At 40.5% G+C, this 14,499-nt stretch overlaps 1 protein-coding gene across 13 annotated transcripts in view; it reads right to left on the bottom strand.

Annotated features, from left to right (window-relative positions):
- LOC105071405 (methyltransferase 4, N6-adenosine) overlaps window positions 1–14,499 on the bottom strand; it is a 198,463-nt gene that overhangs the window by 68,979 nt on the left and 114,985 nt on the right. The gene's annotated exons all lie outside the window — the stretch shown is intronic.

Raw genomic sequence — 14,499 nt, 5'->3', positions numbered from 1 at the left:
GCTGACCTGAACCCAGCCCCTGATCAGACCAGGAAGAAGCCAGTGCTTCTCTAATCACCCAGCCCCCAGTCTGGTCCTTCTCCCAAAGTCTGACACCTGCCTGCTAGATCCTGTGCACTGCCTGGGATATGAAAAGCGGTCGGAAAGCATACACTTCTTCCCCTTGAGTTTCTCCTAATAAACACTCTTCCAGAAAGCCTGGTGTGTGCCTTCGGGTCACTAGCTTCAGTTTCCTCAGTTGTTTTAATTAGTTCCAAGGATTTTCAAGTATTTTTAGATAATGACATAAAGTCAAAACACAATGGCTAGTGAGAAGATAATTAATGACAAGTCAAACTTTGAATCAGCTAGTGAAGGAATCAGCAGAGCGTAAGTTCCTGTCTTCCAGCTACAGAAAGCTGTTTACCATCCAGTGGGTAAAACGAGCAGTCTCACTTGTTACTCTGCCTGTCAAAGATTTCTCTGACAATGTTCTTTAAAATGAAATGTAGCAATGATTTTAGTTCAGTTGTGTTTACTTTTTTTTAATTTAACGCTGGCAGACACAAGAATTGTAACTAATACAGTTACTTGCAGTCCCAAGAATTCACGTATCAATTTCCCCAGCTCATCTCAAACCCATGTTTGATTGGAGTGAGGCAGTGGGAGAGTAGGTAAGTGAGGCTGTGGTCAAGCCAGGCTGGTAACGTAGCATACGTTCTGCGCTTTATCTGGGATCCTGGAAACTACACTGTGGATGGAGAGAGAGCTAGAAATCCTATGCCCAGACATTAAGCCAAGCTGGAAACAACGAGGCTATCCAGATATCCCCAGAGAGAAAACCAGGAAGGAGGCTGGGGCATGGACTGCATCAGATAGAACTGATAGTTTTCTGTTGTCTCTATTCCTAACTTGTTTGATTGATCCAAGCACTTCTGTAGCAGCTCTGTCCCAGGATCACTGCTCCCTGACTGTCTCCATAGTCAGGCCTCTTGTCAGGGTCAAGAATGGGGTGAGCCAAGAGTGTCCCTTACATGGGACACAGCAGACCTGGCGTGGAGCTCAGCAACAGCAACGTGTGAAAGTCCGGGCAGAGAGGCAGGCGGGTGTCAGGGAGACCCAGCAGCTCGCAAAAGGCAGGCCCAGAACACGGACGAAGACTTCAGGGATGTTGTAGCTGAAAACAGATGTTCAGTCTGGCCTCCTCAGGAGACACTCCTTTCTCTAGGGAGCTTGGGGTTACTAGCAGGAAACCAAGGACCAATTCAGGTAAGGAGGAAAAGACAGTATGGTGGGCTGAATAATGCTCCTCCCAAGGAGGTCCCCCTCAGAATCCCCAGAACCTGTGAACAGGTTACCTTCCATGCAAAAGAGACTTTGCAGATATCCTTACATTAAGGATTTTAAGACCAGAAGATTAGCCTGGATTTTCCTGGTGGGCCCAGTGTAATCACAAGGGTCTTTGAAGAGGAAGCCAGGGTAGGGGGATTTAAGTCAGAGGATATGTGATGCAGGGAGCAGAGGCTGGGGGCTGGGTGGAGGGAGGAACAGAGAGAGAGAGATCTGAAGATGCTAGGCCCCACTGGCTTTGAAGATGGAGGAAGGAGGCCACAAGTTAAGAAATGCAAGTAGATTCTAGAAGCTCGAAAAGGCAAGGAAACAGATTTCCCCTTAAGGTTTCCAGAAGAAACACAACCCTGCTGACATATAACATCTTGATTTTAGCCCACTGAGACCTGTTTTGGACTTCAGGCCTCCAGAACTATAATACAATAAATTGTATGGTTTTAAGCCATCAAGTTTGTGGCAATTTGCTACAGCAACAATGGGAAACTGGTAGAAATGTGCATATATACCTGTTGTCATAAATCTGGTAGAATACAGTGTAAGGTGGTGTTTGGTTGCAAGGCAAAGGCCTAGAAATGTTAAAGTGGAACCAACAGCAACACTGAACTGGCGCCAAGCCACTGACTCCCTTTAGAACCAGACTGCCATACGTTTTTTCTACCTAGAGGCTCAACTGGCCCCAGAACCCGGTGAGATGCTGAACAAGAAGTTCAGCAATCAGTGGAACCACAGCCAAAAATCAACTCAGTCATCTCCGTGCCTGGTATGTTCCTTTACAGTCGTTCATCCATTCACTCAGCATCTCTTCCTTCACTGAACACTTAGTGAGCCAGGCTGCTCAGTGCTGAGCCAGAGCTAAGAATAAGATGGCTGAGGTTCCTGACCTCAAGGAGCCGCGAGTCATGATCCACAGAGCTGGTGTGACACCTTCTCTGGGAGCAACATTTTCCTTTTTGCTTATTGGGAACTGTCTACCCAAATAAAGCCAAAACAGCAAAACAGAGAGGCCCTGTAGACACCAAACATGCACGTGAGTGAGGCAGATTAAATACAGTGATGAAAGCAGAATTTCATGATCTGAGTACTGAATCCTGTAATCCCCACCTCGGAAAAAAAAAAAAATGAGGAAAGCTATAAAACAATGTGAGTGAAAAGCAAAATGACATGGATATTCAGATTTTTAAAAAATATTCTCCTTCAGAAGCCCTGCAATCACACAAGAATCCCCTGTTGGAAGGCGGCAGAGAAAAATATATACCTTGAGCCTCAGGGGGAAAGTACAGGGCTCTACCAGGGACTTTACCGAGCAGACTGAACGAGGCTGACTGCGAAAGTTGAACCATCTTGAGCAGAATGGAGATTCTAAAAAATGTCTGGAGAATCACATAGAAAGAATACTCAACCTCCAACTATAGGTTGGTTATTAGAATCAAACACACACACAAAAAAAAAAAAAAAAAAAGAAAAAAGGAAAAAGAAGAAATAAAAGTAGGGTTTCTCCAAAAGGTTGTAAAAGAAGAGAAGAGGGCAAGGCTAGGCGCTTTTCCTGTAAGGACTAAATAAATACTTTAGGCCACCAGGTGTCTGTCTCAACTCCACATCTCCACCATCACGGTAGGAAACTAACCGCAGATAATATGCAAGTGAACGGGTTTGGCCGTGGACCAACACAGTTCTACATACAAAACCAGGCAACAGGCAGTATTTGGCTCACTGGCTGTGGTTTGCCAACGCCCGCAACAGGCCCTCTTTACGATGAATTTAAAACTCAGACATCAGCTCAAATGCGTGACATTTTTGCCACCATCCCTTGCTGCCATATTCATGGATGAATTTCTGTGTGATGCTGAGCAAGTGACTCAACTTCAGTCAGCCTCTGTTTCCATCTACACCCTAAGATTGCTGTGAAGGTTGAATGAAGCGATGGATTAAAACAGGGCCACGCCTGACCCACACTAAACAAACAATAGCAGGCAGCTCTTGTCGCTGCCCTGGTCATCGCCCAAAACCAGTTACTGCACTGTGCTATCAACAGCCTTGCTCTGGCCACGGCCTCGGGTCTCTTTATCCATTGTTCTCCCCTGGTACTAGACTCCAAGCCCACGTACCTACCCTGTTCTTTGTCTTTCTTTGCACTATTCAGAGTTCCATACTCCTCTTTCTTGTTTCACACTGGTTTGTTTTCTTGCCTTTATAGCTAACTTTAAAAGCTCCGAAAAGCCAAGGCAGTTGTATAATAGCTTGAAGGACACAGCAGGCTATATCCAGTGCTCTAAGAGTTTTGTTCTGATTTAAAAATGAGTCTGAGGTGGGAAATAAAGGCCTCACCAGAAATAGTCTGTGAGGACAGAGAGAAGGTAAACAAGCTATTTCCAGAAGCCGAACAAACTGAGGGCTGTAGAAACAGGCTCAGGGACTCCAGGCCCAGGGCACTTCTGATAGTGCATATGACATCACAGGAGTACAGACTCCTATTATATTTTCTGAAAGCCTTAAGGTTCCTTGCATAGACTCAGACACCGTAAGCCACTGCAGACAGCACATAGGCACAGAGGGGGAGGCAGACGCTGCCTTTTGAAGTTATCAGTCTTTCTGGCACAGAAAAAGAGATGACCAGAATTTCTTCTCATTATGTGTACAAAATTCTTTTCTGGCCCATGCGTTCCATCTTCTTAAAAGTCAAGACTGCGTGTAGGAGTCCAAGGAATAAACCTCATTTGGGAAGTCAACAGCCACCTATTGTGTGTGCCCAGGACCTCCTCTTCTGTCTCCCCCACTGGACCTCCCACCCCACCATGAGGGCACATGCAGGAGGGGTCAGAGCTGGCTGACAGCTGGAGGGAAAAGCACAAGGTTTAACCCTGGGAGAGCCTGATACCTGATGCTAGATTCTTGGCTAAGGTAAGGGCAATGGGGGCTGTTCAGGATTTCTCGCCACAAAAAAAGAAGCAGTAATTACGTGACGTGATGGAGGTGTGAGTTAAGGCTACGGTGATAGACATTTTACAGTATGTGAGTGTTTGTCAGATCAACACTCTGTGCACCTCAAACTTACACAATGTTTTATGTCACTTATATTCTGATAGCTGGAAACTAACAGCAACAACAAAAATATAAACAAGGAGGAAGAAACAAATATCCCGAACTTTCTTAGAGAGCCACATTCAAACACTGTCGGCTTCCCGGACCATGAGGGTAGGATACATGCAAACCTGAACTCAAGTGAGGCACGGAACTATAAGTAGAATTCTCGTGGGAGAATCTTTGTTCACCCAGAGCCAAAGCAAAAAAGATACCTTTCTTTGGTACTTTCACTGAATCCCACATATTTTAATATGTAATGTTTTCATTGGTGGTCAGTTCTAACATGTTCTCATTTCCAATAGGGTATATTTTGATCCACAAATTATTTCATAAATACATGAAGATGTTCAACTTCACTCAAAATCAAGGAGGAGAAAATAAAAACAAGGTATCATGTAATTTCCTCTAATGGGCAAAAAATAGTTTGGGTGGGGATGTGGAGATGGAGAAATTCATACGTAGCTGATAGAAAGGTAAACTGACACCACTGTTTTAGAGAACAATTTAGAAACACCCCATAAAGAGGAGAGGCACAAAATCTGTGAGCTCACGATTCCAACTCCAGCATGTTTCCTAGGAAGTGTGCTCATTCAGGGGCACAGAGATGTTTGCCAGTCTCTGCAATCACAGAAAACAGTACGCAACTTAGCATGGACCACAACTTGTTCTTGCAGTAAATACTACAGACCACTTAAAATGAACAAACTAGAGCTGTGCATGTCAACAAGCACCTCAGAAGCAATGGTAAGTGGGGAGGAAACAGAAAACTGGAGAGAAAGGACACAATTCTCTGCGATACAACTCCTGTAATATTCAAGTTCCCCAAATGTTGTTTAGGATCTTTAAACATTCTATGTAGAAAAATACAGATAGGAACGTTGAAATGATATGAACAGATTCGGTCTCACTTTCAACTTAGAACCAACCAGAGTGAGCCGACCTCGCACCCCTCATCACGCAGAACACCCACTCCTAGTTGTCCTGCCTGCATGTAACTTCCCCAGGCAGCAGCGTCTAATCAGGGCATGGCTGAAGCTCTCCCTTTTTTCCACTATAAAGCTTGCCTCCACCTCTGCCTGCATTTGAGTCTCTGACAAAACACACGTGTTGCGGGCTGGCTCCCTAGCAAAGTCTGAATAAACAACCTTTGCAAATTCTCAAAAAAAAAAAAAAATCAGAGTATTGATTATTCCACATAGAGATGCAGAAGGGCTTTGGGCAAGTATCACAAATGTTATAAGCTGAATTATACATACTGAATGAAGCTGATACGCTGACTGACAGCCAGTGAGACACTAAGACAAAAGACATGGACAGCACTAGCCGTTCCTGGGCCCACACACTGCCCCAGTTCCTTTGTCAGTCTCATCCTGGAACCTGGATGACACAACATACTCCAGTTATCACTCTAAAAATCTTCTCTCTTTAATTTTTAAACTGAGTTGAGTTAAATTTCTGTTATTGACAACCAAAAAATACTTCTCAGTAATCTTGAAAGGATGGAAGTTTCAGAAAAGTCTCCTTTCCTGCAACCAACAGGCATCCTGACCATGCAAACAGGCCTGTTTCGGGTGTAAGGGAAGCATATTCGGGGGTAGCATACCCTGCAGATTTCTAAGGAGGATAAAGGATGTCAGAGACTTGAAGATTCAAATTCAATTTAGAAGCAGACAAGATCCAGCGAGACCAAAGGCAAAGGTGAGACATAACAGTTTGTGGGGGTCTCCTCCTTCTCTGGGAGGAGAATTGAATGTCTGCCTGGCTAAGGCCCCCTCTAGTCACCGTGTCACTGGTGTGTCCCTGTGTCCAGTTGAAAGATAAGTCCTCTGCAGTTTCCTACGAAACCAAGTCCTGAAGAGTGTCTGGAGTTCTCCTCCAGCTGATGGAGCAGCCACTAAATTATTCCTATCAATTAGGCCTTTATTTGGAGAAATCGTCCCAGTGAGGGCATGCCCCATTCATCCTCTAATGTCCCTTTGGTCAGACTGCCCTCTTAAAACATCCGTCTACACCTGCTGAGTGCCGCTGTGCTGTAACCCCGCCTCCCTGTGCTGCCCTCCGATAACGCTGCAACAACAGATATGTGTGACCTTTGAACTGGATATTTCTACTCTCAGGATAGGCTATGAAAATAAGATCCCCAGAGGAACCTGTATTATCTCTCTATCTCCAGTATTTTACAACTTTCCTCTCAGAATGATTTTAAAGATGTGATGGTTAATTGTATGTGTCCAGCTTACGGGGCTAAGGAATGCCCAGACAGCCGGTATAGCATTACTTACAGGTGTGCCTCCGTGGGTTAGCACTTGACTGAGTCGACCGGGTAAAGCACCTCACCCGCCCCAGTTGGGTGGGCATCACTCAATCCACTCAGGGCCCGACTGGAACTAACAGGGCAGAAGAAGGAAGAATTTGCTCTCTTGCTTGAAGAGGACATCAGCCCCCTGCCCTGGTTCTGGGGCTTTCAGACTCAAACCAGGACTTACACCCCCATTCTCAGGCTCTAAGTCTCAGACTGAATTTCACCACTGTTCCTCCAGCAGCCGACCGCAGAATCACGGGACTGCTCAGCCTCCATGACCATGTGAGCCAATTCCTATCATAAAGCTCCCCCATTATACATACATAAATGTAATACCTACATTATATATGTATATATAATGCTCTGTTGCTTGTTTCTCTGGAAAACTCTGATCAATACCTCATAAAATCTTTATTTTTAAGAGGAAAGTACTCTCTTAGAATCTAGGGTTTTGTTGTTGTTTTTTTCATGATTTCTTTATTTGTAATACATTCCCCTTGTTTTGCTCTGTCTCTAACTGGGTGCAGGCAAATTTGCCACATCATTTGCATGTTTGATGGTCTTAAAACACACTCCTCTTTGTTCCGTATTTTTATATTGTTTTCAAAATATCTGCCGAGTTGATTGCTTTTCCCCAAAACAATATGGGATTTTTAGAAAGCTTATCATTCGATTCTCCTCAAGCATATCACCCATATTTCATGTAAATTATTTCAAATGGCTTTTACAACATGCATAAAATAATTCATGCAGAATTTTTTCTGAATAGGTTTTCAGCAAATTGGAGGACGGGGAAAATGAAAGCACACGTACATCTGACTGCAGTGTTATTAGCACTGTACATCATTTAGGGTAAATTCTTGGCCAAAAATCAGGGAAAAGGGTTGTTCTTTTCCTTCCTGGCTCTACATTGATTAATTGGTTAATTGTGAAAAGCAAGGAATGAAAAAAACTCCAAGAGATAAGCATGAGTCACAAGGGTTTTTGACAGAGTTTTTTAAAATTTAGGATAATATTAACTAATAATCAGATATTAACCACACTGTTTGCTCAGCCTTCTGCTCATGTGGTTTCATGCCTGACTGCTCCACACATCTGTGCACAACAGGAGACCCTCACCACCTCCAACGCGCCTGTCCCCATCTGCGGAGGGTGGGCAGAAGAGGTGTGTGCGCAGCCAGCCTCGTGGTCACATCAGGACTGTTCTCCCTTACAAAATGGCCTCTCTCCAGCTTTCACAGCCTCAACAACTTAGGGTAATGACATCCAATTACAAATTTTCCTTTCTGTTTAGAATGCTGAAAGACTATACCAGTTCTCCAGCTGAAAATTACTATGAAGTGGTAGGTATAGAAAAATTCTCACAATACAGTAGGAGATAAGAAGAATGACAGCTATTTCATTCTCTTAATTCTTTGCTTTAGTTGAATTAAGACCTCTTGGCACACCCCCAACCTCAGTCCTTCCTTTCAATGGCTGCAGGAGTCTTGAGGTTACATTAAATTTCTGCATTTGACCAAGACAAGTGTCTACCTGGCTTGACAAAATCACAGTCACAACTAATGATTAATTATAGTATTATTATTATCTGATTAATTAATATAATATTTTGAATAGCTTTACCCACCATTATAACAAAACGTTATCTGGCCTAAGCATTGTAAACCACAGCTGTAGTGACACCACTGTTTTTACTCCCCTCACCATCTTCAGGATCCTGAATATTCTACCCTGCTAATAGAAACATTAAATTTACACTCACATTCATATTTTTCTGGAGACACCTAATATGCTTAATAAATATGTCCACACACCAATCACCCCAAATACAGTGTAGTAAATGCTGGTGCCCTGCCTACATCCCCTGAGCCTTACACAAAGGTCTTTCAACTGCCTGAGAAGTTTCCCTCGAAAAGCAGGGCTCCCTTCTACTCCCCCGAGTAAGTCAGAAGTGCCAGAAAATTTAAGCTTCCCTTACCACTCAGAAACAACCCTCAACAATTCCTGATGGAGGTAGGGGTATAAAAACCCCAACTCCCTGCTTCACGGAGGGAGAAACAACTGAGGCACATGCTGTGCACAGAATCCCTGAGTTCTCCCAGAGGATTAAGCTCCAGTTGAAAACAATGGTGCTAGCTTGATAATGCACCTTTTTTTGGCTGTCCTCGCCTTTGTGGCTCACTTCCCTGTCCCATACACCTGTCTTGGGATTATCTTCCAAATAAATGCTTTAATTTAAATTTTTGTCTCAAGGATAGACTCTGGGGAACCCAAACTCACACAAGTGGCCTACAGTCTATATGTGTGGCAATGGTTGTTAGCAACTGTGGGAAGGATGAGGGGATATCCACTGCCATAAAACTTTCATTGAAAACATAACTTCAAAAGTTTCTACCTGCAGTGCCGATTCAAACTACCATAAGTTTTCCACAGAGAATTTATTCTGAAATTCACAATGTCTAGACTTTGTATTGATTTAACATAGTGGGAAAAATCAGACAATCAATCACTTGACTTGGTTGATAAATTCGGGCAAAACAGTGTACCTGGAGACCTAAGAAGACACACTATGAGAATAAAGATTGAGGTCTAGTACGTAGCAAGGAAACTCAGCTTGGAAATCTGGATCTGCTAATTAATCGTGGAGATTTTACCTTCTAGGAGTTCCGAAAGAAGCAATGTTTTTATCCTTTCTTACACACTAATTTTATAGTTTTACTATATGCAGAAACTTTAACATAGAAATGTGATATTCCAATTTTGTATTTCAGTGCTAAATAAGCTATTTATTTCTGTCTATATTCTTGTGTTTTTTTTTTAATCCTGGGGGATGGATGGATGGTTATAATGTCAATCAGTGAATAGATTTTACTTATTTTAGCTTTATATTTGGGATTCTCTTCAACATGAAAACTTAAGTCGTTTGGAATTTTCTTTCATAACTTATTTGACCATTGCTTCTTTGCATCATGTAATTTATCTTTTCATCATCTTCTCTTCCTATCCTGTATATGTATTTTAGATCTCCTGTTCTTCTTGTATGTATATACATAATTATTTTTGTGTTTTAGTTCTCTATTCTCCAAGTCTTTTGCTCTTTCATTCATAATTTCATGTCTTCATCATTTTCTTCTAAATTCTTAGAGAAGTCATTAATCCCATCTTGAAAATCACTGATCTGGTTCTCTGAAGTCACTTAAAGATCTCTGATCTAGTTCTATACTGGTCTTCCTCAACCCCATAGAGGAAATTCAGGGCAAAAGAAGGGAATCAGTTTTGAGGAAACAGGCTGTTCAAACAGGGATTCTTAACCCTAGGGTGTCCATGGGTAGAATTCAGGGGTATCCATGAACTTCGATGGGGAGAAAAAGTATCTCTAATGAAAGTTAACAATCTTTCCACAGTTTACAACCAGAGTAGAAGTAGAAATGCCTGTGAGTTTTTCAGCATTAGAAAGCATAGCCATTTTAATGTCAAACAACAGTTGTTACATATATATCAAAAAATCATTTACACTTTTACCACTTTGAAATTATCGAAGTCATTTATCAACTCTCCACATTAATGTAATTCTAATCAACATGCCAGAAAATTTGTTTGTGGGACTTGAAAATTGATGCTCAAATTCATATAGAAGACTGAGGACCAAGAATAGTCATAAATATTTTGAATCAGAAAATTAAAGAGCACAAGTATCAAGTTATTATTAAGATACAGCACTTTCAGGACAAAACAAGGCGATATCGATGCATAAAGAACAGGGAAAAACAGAGGGACTAGACACACAGCTATTCATCTATGAGTTTTGTAATTGTCATTACAAAGCAGCAAGAGAAAATACAAACTATTCAAAAGTGGTCTTGAAACGTTCGGGTAAACATATAGAGGCAAAAAAAAAAAAAAAAAAAAAAACCCAAAACCAAAAAAACCCCAGAACTCTTAACCTACTATAGGGAATTATAAATTCCATACAGACTAACAATTTAAATAGAAAAAGTAAAACTTTACAAGTTAGAATCTCAGGTTCAAAAGAAGTCCTTAAACAAGACACAAAATGCACGTGAATGCACGAGGAGTTATGATGATTTTTCACTCCACTGGAATTAAATGACAAAAGATTCATAGGCAAAGTTCAACTGCAAGATATTGAATGGGAAGAGAGATTTTCAATGGAACCAAAAGGATTATTATCCATAATAAAGATATCTCATTATATCTTCTAAGTAGATAAGAAAATAACATGAAAAACAGCAATTATAGAAACATGCAATTCACAGAAGGTGGTTAATCTCATTAGTGATTGGAGGAATGAAAATTAAAACAATAGTACAATATTATCTTACATCCATTATGTTAGAAAATATTAAAAAGCTTGACTATGCCAAATGTCTATAGGAATGTGGGAACCTGAGGCATTTCATAGAGTACTATAGGGAGAATAAATTCATGCAAGTGACTTTGGGAAAAATAATGGCTATATGCAATGAAGTTCAAGATGCACACTCATAACCAATGATCCAGTATCTCTATTTCTAGAAATATGCTATAGACAAACTCTTAGACACCAGTGGCAGTGATATTTATTAAGCGTTGGTTGTCACAGCAAAAAATATAAATATCTTCCCAGTAGAAAATGAATAAATGAATTGTGGTAGAAATACATAATAAATATCTTTACAGTAATGAATATGAATGTGGCAGAGCCACATGTATCAACAGATAAATCTTAAAAATGTAATGTCAAGAAAACAAAACAAATACCGAAATAATACAGATGATGACATTTATGTAAATTTCAAAAAAAATTTTTTAAATAATTTTACCTATTATTTAAAGATATAAACATATATCAAAAGCATCAAAAATATAAAACCAACTTTAGGATAATGGCTAACTGGAAAAGGAAAAATGGGGAGAGGACAGAAATTAGCATAGCATAAGTTCCAATTCTATCAATGATATTTTAGTATTTAAGAAAACCTGCAGTATAAAATTAACAGTATGGAGATACCTCAAAAGACTTACTACATGATCCAGCAATCCCACTCTTGGGCATATATCCAGATGGAACCTTAGCTCAAAAAGATACATGCACGTCAATGTTTATAGCAGCACTGTATAAAACAGCCAAGACATGGAAACAACCTAAATGTCCACTGACAGATGACTGGATAAAGTAGTTGTGGTATATTTGTACAATGGAATACTACTCAGCCACAAAAATAATAAAATAATGCCATTTGCAGCTACATGATGGACCTGGAGGTTGTCATTCTAAGTGAAGTAAGCCAGAAAGAGAAAGAAAAATACCATATGATATCACTCATATATGGAATCTAAAAAAGAAGACGAACTTATTTTCACAACAGAAACAGACTCACAGACATAGAAAACAAACTTATGGTTACCGGGGAGAGGAAGGAGGTGGGAAGGGATAAACTGGGATAAATGACTTTCTGGGATGATAGAGACTACAGGGTGCCCACAAGTTAAATGAAGGCTCAAAATAAGGCATATTCTTCTAGCATTTCTGAAAACTGAGAATACAAAAAAGATCCAAAACCACAGCTGGTCCCTGAATAGCATGGGTTTGAACTGCACTGGTCTACTGACGTGTGTTTTTTCTCATCTGAAATTGTCTCAAATGTCTCAACTTAAGTAATCCAAGAACTAGAAGATGTGTCAACCTTTTTTGTCATTATTATTACTCAGAAACCAAAGCCAGGACTGTTGGAGCTGCCTGCCCCAGACATTGTCTGCACCCCAGAGTGACCACGCCCACACCTGGTGTGACCCACCTGTGCATGGTGTGGATGGAATGCTCAGACTAATGCTCTCTTTCCAACAAGGTTTCACCTTCTACATCTTCGTTGTGCTAAGCAGGGAGAGCCTTCTCCCCCAATACTTGGCTTTGACTGATATTCTCCACATACAGAATAACTAAAAAACTGGTATTTTCACGCTTACAGCTACCAAAAATATTCCTGTCTCTGCCTCGTGTATGAAGATTTTACCGCCCAGGCTATAACTGTCTCCACTGCCTATCTTTCCCCACTTCTATGATTTCAGAAGTGCTTTCTTTTCTTTGATGTTCTCAGACTTGTAAGATGAAGGTTGGCTTCTTTTTCATTTTTTTTTTCTCAAGTCAGTTCAATTCCGATCTATCTGCTTCATAGCAAGTAGGAATTGTGCCCGTATCCTGCAGTACAGCTATATTTGGGCCCTCGATCGAGGTGTGGTTATGTGTTTTCACTTTGTTGTTATGGTTATTCACTTGGAGATATTTTAGTGAGAATCTGGAAAAGCCTGCAGTGCCCATATGTCTTTAAAAACAGAATTTGAATTTAAATTGTGAAAAAACAGTATAAAGAAAATATAAAAATTTAAAGTACTTTCTCTGTACCTGCTCTTAATACATTTCAATAATTCAGGTATTGAAAATAAAAGAATTCTTTGTTTTTCCCAGAGCACTTACTGTCCAAAAACAATTTCTAGACCTGAATTGATACAGCACTAAGACGACTCCTGTACATTTTTCAATGTGTTATAGGGTTTCGAGTGTTTATTTGTATTTTTCAAGCCTAAAAGACCTTGTATTTTATTCTTAAATAATTCTACGGATGCGAAATAAAGGAAATTAAGTAGCATTCACAAAAGTTACACATAACCAGCTAGAGGCAAAGTCAGAACTAAAAACCAGGTCTCCTTGAGTTATTTTTATTAGAGCAACTCGCTGAAATCTAATTTTATATATATATATACACACACATATATATACACATATATGAATTTTAATTTAATATTTTCTTTCTATTTTAAATTATTCTGTGATTTCCATTGAAGGAAAATTAGTATTTCTTGTATGTGGCTTGAATTTTCAATTTATTCCTGTTCAACCTTAAATCCTGATTTCGCGCTGAACGACCTAATGCATGCTGAAACAGCTCTGTCTGCAGGACAAGCTAACCTAACTGTGGGAACCATCTGGTTCCAATGTGTCGCCTGCCTGGTTTATCCCAGATAAGAGTCTGGCTTTCTGGCTGTCAAGCATAGACCCTCTACGCGGCTCGTCCTCTAAGATGAGGCACGGAAGGCGGGTACCGGTCTCCGTATGACAGGCATGGAATGAAATTTCTGCCCAGTATATTTTATTTCTCCCTCATTTTAATGTAAACTACCCTGGCATGCAGAACAAACTCCCAAGAGATGCTTCCTTGAGACTATCTATACTCTCATAACAGACCTGAGTTATCATCCACTAATGCATTGAGCTTTGAGGATGGAGACAAGAGTGCAAATATCCAATAATAAGTTGAAAAAAATTCTGCTGCCCTTATGGGAGGTAAGTTTAAAGCTCACAAATGCAAGAGCAAGAATACACAAAAGTCAAATATGACCTCCCATCAGCTGGTGGAAATGCAAGGACCCGGTAAACTCAGGGCCATAGGAGGGAAACGCAAAGTGCCCTTCCTCTTCCCTTCTCACGGCAGCTTCAGCATCATGTTTCCTGGCACATTTAGTACCAACTGATTCACTATCAAACTTCCTCTTCACGTCTAATTTCAAGGTTTTACTTTTAACTGCCACCTCCTCCAGCTTCCTAGTAAGAAATGTGTTGGTGTGTTTAGAGTAAATTTATCAAGATGGTTAACTTACATGAAATAAAATAAACTACAAATGTCAGGAGTGTCTGAGAGCTGACTTTGAAATAACATTTTTCTAATAGTTCTAATAGGGTTTGAAATGGAATAAAAATAACGTATATCATAGAAAGTGTTAGACTCAAC

This window comes from Camelus bactrianus, chromosome 24 (assembly GCF_048773025.1).
Source record: "Camelus bactrianus isolate YW-2024 breed Bactrian camel chromosome 24, ASM4877302v1, whole genome shotgun sequence".
Taxonomy (NCBI): Eukaryota; Metazoa; Chordata; class Mammalia; order Artiodactyla; family Camelidae; genus Camelus; species Camelus bactrianus.
The sequence above is the reverse complement of the archived record's forward strand: the minus strand, read 5'-3'. Positions and strand labels throughout refer to the sequence as shown.